Here is an 11,194-nt window from a genome sequence, read left to right as displayed (position 1 = left end):
AAGAGAGAGCCACACTGAATTCCTACGGCCCACTACAATGGGGAATAACGGCGTTAGCATGTCATTCAATGCCATTATTTACAAAGAATAATATGATGAAAATGTTTTTAGAAGAAAAAATTAACATTTATGTACATTTCACGTTTAGTTATGTTGAACTTTATTTATAAAATTAAATTTTATTTGAAAACTTCTTGAACATAAAGAGCAGCGCCGCCCTCTATGAAATGCAGTTCAACGCAGTCAATAACATAAACAAGTGCAAAGAGAGAATGAGAGAGCTGAGCTCACACCTCTTTCGCAGTGATGCCAGCTGATTCAGTTTTGCACAATAACATCTACACTCAAGAAAGGCGTTCCTATATGATAAGGTTTTTTGCAAAACCATTAATAACTTATACCATGTTTGCATCAAATGAAAAACTCTCCTGGGTATCAGTTCTTGTTCTATGAATATGTGAAATGAAAAATATTATGAACAAATGTTAAATGAAAAAAGTATAAAGAAAATATTTTTCATTTCAAATTTTCATAGAACAAGAATGCAGCCCCTGGTCTGTTCCACAACTGCAAGAATCTACTAATTTTCCCTATATTTCAATATCATAAAGGAAAAATTGTTATAGAAGTAAAAATTAGTAAATTCTTGAAGGAACAGACATTAAATTTATAGAGGAAAAGATAGTCGATAGCAACCATTTCTATAGAAAACGTGGTCGATAACAACCTTTTCTTTAGAAAAGGTGGTAGGTAACAACCTTTTCTATAGAAAAGGTGGTCAATAACAACCTTTTCTATAGAAAAGGTGCTCGACAACATCCTTTTCTATAGAAAAGGTGGTCGATAACAACCTTTTTCTATGGAAAAGGTGGTCGATAACAACCTTTTTCTATGGAAAAGGTGGTCGATAACAACCTTTTTCTATGGAAAAGGTGGTCGACAACAACCTTTTCTATAGAAAAGGTGGTCGACAACAAACTTTTCTACAGAAAAGGTGGCTGACAACAAACTTTTGTCCAGAAATTGTGGACGACAACAACTTTTGCTATAGAAAAGGTGGTCGATAACAATTTTTGCTATTGAAAAGGCGGTCGACAACGACGAAAAGGTGGTCGATAACAACATTTTCTATAGAAAATGTGGTCGACAGCAACCTTTTCTATAGAAAAGGTGGTCGATAACACTTTCCATAAATAGGGTGGTTGATAACAACCATTTCTATAGAAAACGTGGTCGATAACAACCTTTTCTTTAGAAAAGGTGGTCGATAACAATCTTTTCGATAGAAAAGGTGGTCGATAACAACGTTTCGATAGAAAAGGTGGTCGACAACAACCTTTTCTATAGAAATTGTGGTCGATAACAACTTTTGCTATAGAAAAGGTGGTCGATAACAATTTTTGCTATTGAAAAGGTGGTCTATAACAACCTTTTCTTTTCAACCTTTTCGATTGGATTTCATTTGACGTTTAAGCAATGTAAAACCAGTTCTCACATGGTTTAATAAGAAAGGTTAGCTAAAGCTTTCTGTCAGTTTAATTTTTTTTCGAGTGTACCTAAAACTTCAATACAATACATGATGAAATAATAAGGTGGCGTAAAACGACTAGCTGATTGGTTTCAAACCGTCAAATTTTTTGTTATTGTGAATGAATTGTATGAAAACGTAAACAAACATTTTGACATATTGAAGAATTTTCAGCCAAAAAGAAGTTGTTGTTGTGCTACTTACGTGACCTGTTAAATAGATCTTGAATACAATATACTTAAACTGTGTATGTGTGTGTGCTGTTTGAATAATATGCCAAACAATTTTAAAAACAATCGAATTCAATGATTTTTAAAATTGTTTTTAGAACATTTTTAATGTAAGAAATTCGTCAGCTTTGCATTGAAATAATCATTTTATCATATCCACTATTCGATTATGTGGAGAAACTTTTACACTTCATTCATTTTCCGCGATTTTTAATAAAATGCTCAAAAAAGGTATTGCAAACAAACCCACTTGTTGCTTTTGTGTTTACTAATGGGTACTTTACACGATATGTTTTTTACATATGAGTTGTCACTTTGCATATACATTTTGTATGGGAGAAGTGACAACTCATATGCAAAAAACATATCGTGTAACAATCTATAGATTGTTTTCATTTAAATCTACCTCTTTACTTATGCCATGAGTTCTCAATTCTGTTTCTATGAAAATATGACATGATAACTTTTATAAAAAAAAACTGTCAAATGAAAAAAAATATGAAGAAAATATTCTTCATTCCAAATTTTCATAGAACCAGAATCCAGCCCCTGTAATGTCAAAAATGTTTTCCAAAAATAAAGCAATTCACACAATTTGTTTATAAAAATTTCATAAGGAAGGTATAAGTAAACAAAATTGGTCTGTTCCTTTACTGTTGAAAATAGTAAAACCGGTAAAAGTAGTAAAAGTTGTAAACTGCTCCCATATGAATTGCATTGTGTCTGAAGTAAAGGAACGCTTTTCGGGTAAAAAATGGTAAAACTTGAAGATTCTTGCACGTAAAGGAACAGACCTAATATTACAAAAACTCATCAAAAATTCGCAACTTTTCGTTTAAAGTTTTTTTTTTTGTAGTTTTGTGTTTTCAATTAATTAACTTTGATGCGGCTACCTGTATTAATGTGCCATGACACTAGAGCGGTTTCGTAAAGGGTTGTTTACACCATCTATCAATGTCGTATGAGATGCCAAATTTTCTACCTGCGAATATTGTACACATATGGTCTGTTCCTTTACTTCTGAAAATGGTAAAACCGGCAAGAGTAGTAAAAGTTGAAAACTGCTCCCATATGAATTGTATTGTGTCTGAAGTAAAGGAACGCTTTTCGAGTAAAAAGTTGTAAAACTTGAAGATTCTTGAACGTAAAGGAACAGGGCTATAGTGTAACCACTATGAAAATTTTCATCTATCAAAATGATTTGGCAACTCATATGTAAATTTTTCATTTAGGGAGCGCTCTATTTGATACGGCATTCTCGTATGTAAACATAAATTTATGAGCTGTTTTCTGACATTCTCAAACAAAAAATGAAAAACAAAATCGTTTAAAAAGAAAATGGAAAGGTATGTATATTTAAATATTCAGTAAAGTAAATAAATGGCGTTTATAATGTTATTTTCAGATCGATTGGTTGAAAGAAGCAGACTTTGAAATGATTGTTTGGTGGCAAAAACATGAATGCCTCTATAACTCCAAACACCAATTCAGTTTCCTTCAACCAAAATTAAAATTTGCGCAAAATTGCAACTCAACAATAAATGTAAATAATGACAAAAACAGCTGTTTTTATATTTTTAGGTTATGTCATACGAAAATAACACTTGCAGGTATGAACACACAAATTGAAAGTTGTATGGATGACGTCAATTTTGACAAACATAGAGAATGTCGAATGGGTGAAAGAAATGGCAGCTCATATGACATTGATAGATGGTGTAAACAACCCTTAACCATGCGTTTACACATGACAAGACAGTTGAGTTCACGTATTGATTGTCAAAAACCCAAAACTTCCTGTGTGACTTATGGCCCCGGCACATACAGTACGTTGTGCGTCGCGTTACAACAACCACATGAAAACTTCAAGAACAAACTTGGCATCACTTACATTTTTTTCATGTGGTTGTTGTTTCCAACGCGTGACGCAACGCACAACGTACCGTATGTGCCGGGGCCATTAGGGATCCCGACAACTGCAAAAACAGTTGTAATGCTTGGTTTACATTCGGCGTCGTTTCGTGATTTCGCGCGGAATCAAGCAAATTTTATCATGATTTCGCATACAAAAATAAAATCATCTAATTTCGTGATTTCAGCGAAATCAACATCGAAATCACAGTACACATGATATACAACCTTGCTTTTGCCTAAAAAAGTACCAAAAGTTGCAACACTTTTCACGTATCACAATAAACAAGGTAGATGTGCGAATTGCTGGAACAAAAAATGTTAATATCAAAATTTGTAAACAATGTGAAAAAATATTAAATTACATTGTTACAATGATATTTTTCATTGTGTTCCCGTACTTTTTTAATGGTAATGTTAGAAAATAGACCGAATTGTCAAAAATTGCTTCCCCATACAAATTTCGTAAAAAATACGGGAACGGAAAAATGATGGAAATTGCAAAAACTCCAGCAGAAATGTCAAAATCAACGTATCAGCTATAATATTAGATACCAATGAACATATGAACATGCTTGCTGCTAGTTTCTACTAGGCCAAAATTTTATGGCAGAAAACAGGAGAAGAGGGTGTTATTCGGCGCTACTTTTGTTTAAAGAGAAGTGCAAGTCTTGCTAGATTTCGGAGTAAGGGAACGCATTTTTAGCACTAAATGGAAAAACTCCTGCAAGTACTAATATTTTGCAGATTCTGAGCAAAACTTTTATCTATCAAAATTTATTATTATGATGTCTCAACCATAAAATCCCAGGAAAATGTTCGATGTCAAAGATGCTATTCAAGAATGGGTGCGAGTGAAATGGAATGTCATTTTTTCAGCATCTTCACTCATTCTTTTTACAAGAGCGTGACCCGCAAAAGATGCAATTCATTTTCAGATCCTAAGCATGTCATCTTTACTTACTCGACGGAATGGCGTCTTCAACAATTCTTTGGCATGGCATCTATACCAATCCTTTGGCATGACATCTTAACAAATTCCCAAGAATAGCATTTTCACTAAACTTTGGCATGCCATTTTCACCAACCCTTTGGCATGTAATTTTCACGTCTTGTTCGGAGAATGGAAAATGCTGTATTGAAAAATGATTTTTTTTATTTTATTAATTCAAAGGAATTAATGAAATATCTATAATTTATTTATCATCATAAAGTTTACATCCATAATGGCAGTTTGTTCTCGTTGTTGTAACAGTAGTTAATATGTTTGTATTCTCATTTTTCTGCTTAATCTGACTCTGGGTCTATCAGTCGTAAGAATGTGGCTATTTCGCTATTTATATGGTTTGTAACCACAAAGCTGCAAACGTAAGTTTCTTAGCAGGATTGGTAGGGCAATTGAAAAGGAGCAGTGTGTCGTGGGGGCCTGTGCTGTATGCTGGGCAGATGTTTTCCACGGTGTCATCAGTACTTGCCCTATAGGAATTTTGACGGCTGCACCATCCCGAGCGTATTGACCCAAAACTACTCTGGTTTGTCCTGACAAGCTGGTACTTCTCAGCTGCGATAGATGGTGGATGTTCTCCAAGGACCGCATTCACACGATAACCGTTTACTGCATCTGCGACTGCATTCGTGTGAACGCTACTTAAACCTGGTTGAAAGGCTTGTTGATCTAGAGGTTCTCTCTTGTAACGTTAGACTTCTCTTTCTAGATTATGAGCACGGCTTGCTCTGAGTGAGTCCTCTGCTAATATGGAGATGGCCTTCAGCGCAGTTGTTGTGCGGATCCTATGCTAATGATCGGCAACTGGAAAGTTATTTCTGATGCTGGAAGAACTATAGCCACAAGGGTCCTTGCTACGGGCTACAAAAGCGAAATCGGTTTGTAAGATTCACCTTTGCTGGCATCCTTTTCGGGTTTCAGTAGCTGGCCTATTTTCCAGACTTCGGAAACGATGTGTTTGGCAAGCGACTGGTTGTAAATTTAAGTGAGAAACTTGACTTCCGGCCGTCCCAGCTGTTGCAGTCTAAACACGCTGCACGCAACAGAGTTTACTTCATCCGCAACAGGTTTTTATTCATCTTCCAAAAGGATTTTACTCCAACTGCAGATTACTATTTCGTGAATTTTATTTTACAACGTTTAGGGACCTACAAATCGACTTGTTGAGCAGGGTTCTCTAGAGGAGGCAAGGAAACTTTTATAATTGATCTGTTCCATTACTTTTAAAAATTGTAGTTGTTGCAAAAATGGTAAAAGTGGTGAACTGCTCTCATATAAATTGTATGCTTTTAAAAGTAAGGAAACACTTTGCGGGTAAAAACTGGTAACCTCAGGCACGTAAAGGAACACGACTAATACCAAAGAGTGCAGTCCGACTCTACTTTTAGCTCAATGATTGGGACGGACTTCCTAGCATAATAAATCTTACATTGCTTTAAATGTACATATTTATATAAATAAAAGAATATATACATGTGTAAAATAAAAACACAAAATTCATCTCTATTGCATCGATGGAATGGGTTCAAATGCTAAGGAAAAGATCGGATCTATCACGACTTCCTTTGAATTGATTCAAATGCTGATGAAACGATCGGATCTTTCACGACTTCCTTCGAATGGGTTCAAATGCTGATGAAAAGATCGGATCTTTCACGACTTCATTTGAACCAATGCAAAAGATCCAGTGAAATCATGGCATCTCATGGAACCACTTCCATAAAATTTTGCTGGGATAATTTTTTATTTTTTCATTTGTTAGTACTATACACAATTAATACGATATATAGATAATTTTACGATAATTTTCCAAATAAAGTTGTAAAGTTCTATATTGTCGTATATATTTTAGACGATTAAATCAATTTACAATAAATTGTTTTGAAAATTCATGTTCGATCAGCTGCGCATATGCATCTACCTTTATCATTGTGATATGTTTGAAATCAACAAAAAATAAGTGTAAACACCGGGGTGTTTTTCAGGATTTCGTGAAATCCAGTGGATTTTGGAGCGCAAGTGTAAACTTGGCATAAAATTATGAATGAAAATCATCGATTTATTTTTGTTTTCCGTTCACATAAGCTCTGTTCCTTTACGTGCAAGAATCTTTATGTTTTACCACTTTTTACTCGAAAAGCGTTCCTTTACTTCAGACACCATACAATTCATATGAAAGCAGTTTACAACTTTTACTATTTTTGCCGGTTTTACCATTTTCAACTGTAAAGGAACAGACCGATATTATAGCTCTGTTTCAGAACTAAAAAGGTTTTACAATTTTTACCACTTTTACACATTTTGCGTTCCCGTACACAAAATTTATATGAAAATCGTTTACGACTTATACAACTTTTACTTTACTTACTTTAAAGTACGGGAACAGGCCATATGTTTTTGTTCATCTTCTTTTGATTTCCACAGATTTCAATTATTACCACACCTTATTTTACAAAAATGTCAAAAATTTGTTAACCAGACTGTCTGCGAAAAAATGATGAACAGCTGGGAGACAGCCGACAAATACAACTCTGATTTACTAACACATGTAAATCAGAGTTGTATTTGAAGACAATTTATCTGGTGCAAACGCCTCGTAAAAGAAATTGCGTTGTATTAGGCGTTCTTAATAATAGAAAAAATCGATGGCACTATCGATAATATCGTTTATTTCTCAAAAATTCAATATTGACAGATATGGCCTGTTCCAGAACTGCAAGAATCCACTAATTTTTAACTATTTTTTCCGATAACATAATGGGAAAAATGCTATCGTTGTAAAAAATAGTAGTTTCTTGCAGGTTCTGGAAGAGAGCAATAGCTTTGCGTATCGATATTATCGGATTAAAAACCCCTAATATAAAATTCAATGATAATATCGATAGCAATCGATTTTTATACCCTCAGCCTTTAGTCTAAAGAGGGTATTTACACTTTGATACGACCAAAAATGTGCCTCATCGAAATAATGGTTTTAGACCCCAAGTATGTTTGTACGATATCCGTTTCAGACAATTTTGAGTAGATCTAGCAATGTCCGTCCGTCTGTCTGTCTGGCAGGCTGGTGCGCACGATAACTCTCGAACGGATCAATCGATTTGGTTCAAATTTTGGGTATCGAAATATTTTGTCTAGATTCGATTTAAGTTCGAAGATGGGCCATATAGGTCCACTCCTTCAGATACCTCCCCCACAAATGTTCAAAAATTGTCGCAAAACTTGTGCGCACGATAACGCTTGTAGGGAATAACCGATTTGGTCCATACTTTGCACATCGTGTAATTTCTACCAATCCTAGATGAGGTTCCAATATGGAAAAGTTCAGTTTAGGACCTGGTCTCGCATCGCTTTGATTTTTGTTTAGGCAAGTTGTATTCGCTGTCCTCTATACGACGCTGTAAGTTTCATTAGGGGCAAGTCCATACTTCCTGAGAAAATAGCCTGAAAGTAACAAAAAACCCTATGACACCGTGTGTAGTGGTTGGAGCGCAAGATAACCCTCGAACGGATCTGCGATTCGGTCCAAAATTTGGCTTTCGTAATATTTTGTCCAAACTTAGTTCAAGTTCAAAGATGGATTATATCGGTCCACTCCTTCGGGTACCTCCCCCACAAAAGTTCGAAAATGTTCGGAAAATTTGTGCGTACGATAACTCTTGAAGAAAGTAACCGATTTGGTCCATACTTTGCTCATTATGAAATTTCTACCAGACTTAGATGAGGTTCCAATATGGACTCAATCGGTAAACTCCCTCGAGTACCTCCCACACAACATTTCGGAAAAGTTCAGTTTAGGACCTGCTCTCGAATCGCCTTGGTTTTTGTTGTAACATCTTGTATTCACTGTCCCCACTTAATGTTGGTTCAGTTGTCTTATGCTTGGTTTACATTTACGAAATCCACTCGATTTCAACTGTCAAATCCATAGGTTAAACGTCAAATGAAATCCAGATGAGATTTCATTTGACGTTTGAGCTATGGAATTGGCAGTTGAAATCGAGTGGATTTCGTAAATGTAAACTTAGCATTAAAATTCGACTTTTCCTTAACCGCAGAAAATCGATTATAATCCACTATTCGTTGATTTTCGAGTTTTCTTTTGAAATTAGGTTCGATAACCCAAAAGTTTGTACAAACTTTTACAAAACGCTGTTCGATAAAAAACTTTTCAGTTAAAAGGTCTGTACGATAACTTCGCAAGTGAAAAGTACTTGCAAGTACTCAGCAAGTTCTCAGTAACGTCTCTTTACCAATTTTACCTCTCTCGAAGCTAAAAATTTGCAGATTGTTATCGAACAGCAATTTGCAATAACTTGCAAGAAGTCAGGTGATTTGAAGAAGAATTTGGCGGAAAATATTAAATAAATAAAATAAAAAAGTAGTCACCACAAACTACAAAATAAGTTATTTTATTTATTGTTGGCGTTTTTTATTGTTGGTCTGCAGAATTTTACATCTTTGTGTTTATTTCAGCTTGAGTCCATATTTTGTTGTAATTCAATTGTTTGAATAACAACAAAATATTTTAAAGTGGATATGAAATTGATTAGTTGCGGGCAAGATCTATTTAACAACAACTCTATTTTGGCCGAAAATTCTTCAATATGTCAAAATGTTTGTTTACGTTTTCATACAATTTATTCACAATAACAAAATATTTGACAGATTGAAACCAATCAGCTGGCCGTTTTACGCCACCTTATAATTTCATCATGGTTGCGGGCTAAGGGTAGGGAATACTATAGTTTCAGTTGTCACCAAACAACTTCATCAGTTCCCTTTTTCGCCGACTCTGTATCGATAAACAGGTCAATAAAGCCATCTAGCAAATTAAATAAAATGAGAAATATGCTGTATGGGAACTGATGAAGTTGTTTGGTGACAACTGAAACTATAGTATTCCCTACCCTTCGCCCGCAACTAATCAATTTCATATCCACTTTAAAATATTTTGTTGTTATTCAAACAATTGAATTACAACAAAATATGGACTCAAGCTGAAATAAACACAAAGATGTTATTTTATTTACGTTATCGTTTTCCATAATTTATTTAATAATTTTTCCCTTTTTTATTTCTATTTATTGTAATAACCAAACGTTTGTTTTTTTGTTTTTGCCAAGAAGTCCGCCACAAAACATTCGAATTTAAATCAGCTGATCAAACTTGCAAGTTCTTACAAGAAAAATTTTCCTTGCAAAAAAAAACAAAACAAAATTCTCCCACTATTGTCTCCAAATTCGCTCTCTTTTGCTTTACAAGTTTGTTATCGAACAGCATTTTGTAAAAGTTTGTGCAAATTTGTACAAACTTTTGGGTTATCGTACAGACCTATAGACTTTAGACTGTGAGAAGTGGATTAATCGAAAGTCGACTTACCTATCCCTAGTGTGAACAGAGACTAATAGTATGTTTAGACTTATAAATCCACTCGATTTCAAATGTCAGTAATGTAAATCTACTTGATTTTATTTGACGTATATTGTATGGGATTGACAGGTCCCGGTCCCGGTGATTTCATTGAAAAAATTGCATGAAATAATGCGTCTCTAGATCGCCTTCCATAGTAGAGTAAAATCATAAAATTGCTGTAGTGGGGAATTCGATTTAAGAACGCCTAATTTCATGAAATTTTTTAATGAAATTCACGCTAGTGTGGACCGTGACCAGGTTATATCATATGGTCTGTTCCAGTACTGCACATTTCTACACATTTTTACTATATTTTTCGATAACATAAAGGAAAAATCGGTTATCGGAGTAAAAATGTGTAGAAATGTGTAGTACTGGAACAGACCAATAGTTTAAGTTCATAGTCTAATACTATGTTTACATTTACGAAATCCACTCGATTTCAACTGTCAATTCCATTACTCAAACGTCAAATGAAATCCAATCGATTTCAGATGAGTTTTCATTTGACGTATACACAAAGGAATTGACAGATGAAATCGAGTGGATTTCGTCAATGTAAACCAAGCATAACAGACGTTTAAGTACGCCTAAATTCACATACGAAACCACTCTAGTGTGACCATTTACATCATTAATGACGTGTTTAAATAAAACCCGCATAAAAACGCATCATTTATGTTGTCAATTTCTTCAAAACTCTGTCACATAAACAACGTATTTGCTCAAGTAGGGATGGGATTCAAATGCTTCAACGCAATTTTCATTTAGCATGTTTTACAAAACATGCATCGTTTAAGTTGTCAATTTCATACAAGATCTGTCAAATAAATGACGTAAACTCTCAAAACACCTGTTTTAAGTGCAAATGTAAAATGCATTTTAGATATGAATGCAAAAGAGGGATCAAAATATTAGCCCAAAATATTAAAAAAGTAAAAGATTTTCATAGCATTTGCATCTTACTTTACTTTTGTAAATGATTTTTAATTAAATATATAATTTGTTTTTTTTTTATATAAATTTAATTTGTTTTTAAAGAAAAATACTAAAGCATTTTGGTTTTTTGGTATATATAATTAATAAATATGTACGTTTCTTTTACAG

This window comes from Musca autumnalis, unplaced genomic scaffold, assembly GCF_047663935.1.
Source record: "Musca autumnalis isolate F117 unplaced genomic scaffold, ASM4766393v1 scaffold_5, whole genome shotgun sequence".
Classification (NCBI taxonomy): domain Eukaryota; kingdom Metazoa; phylum Arthropoda; class Insecta; order Diptera; family Muscidae; genus Musca; species Musca autumnalis.
Note: the sequence above shows the minus strand (reverse complement) of the source record.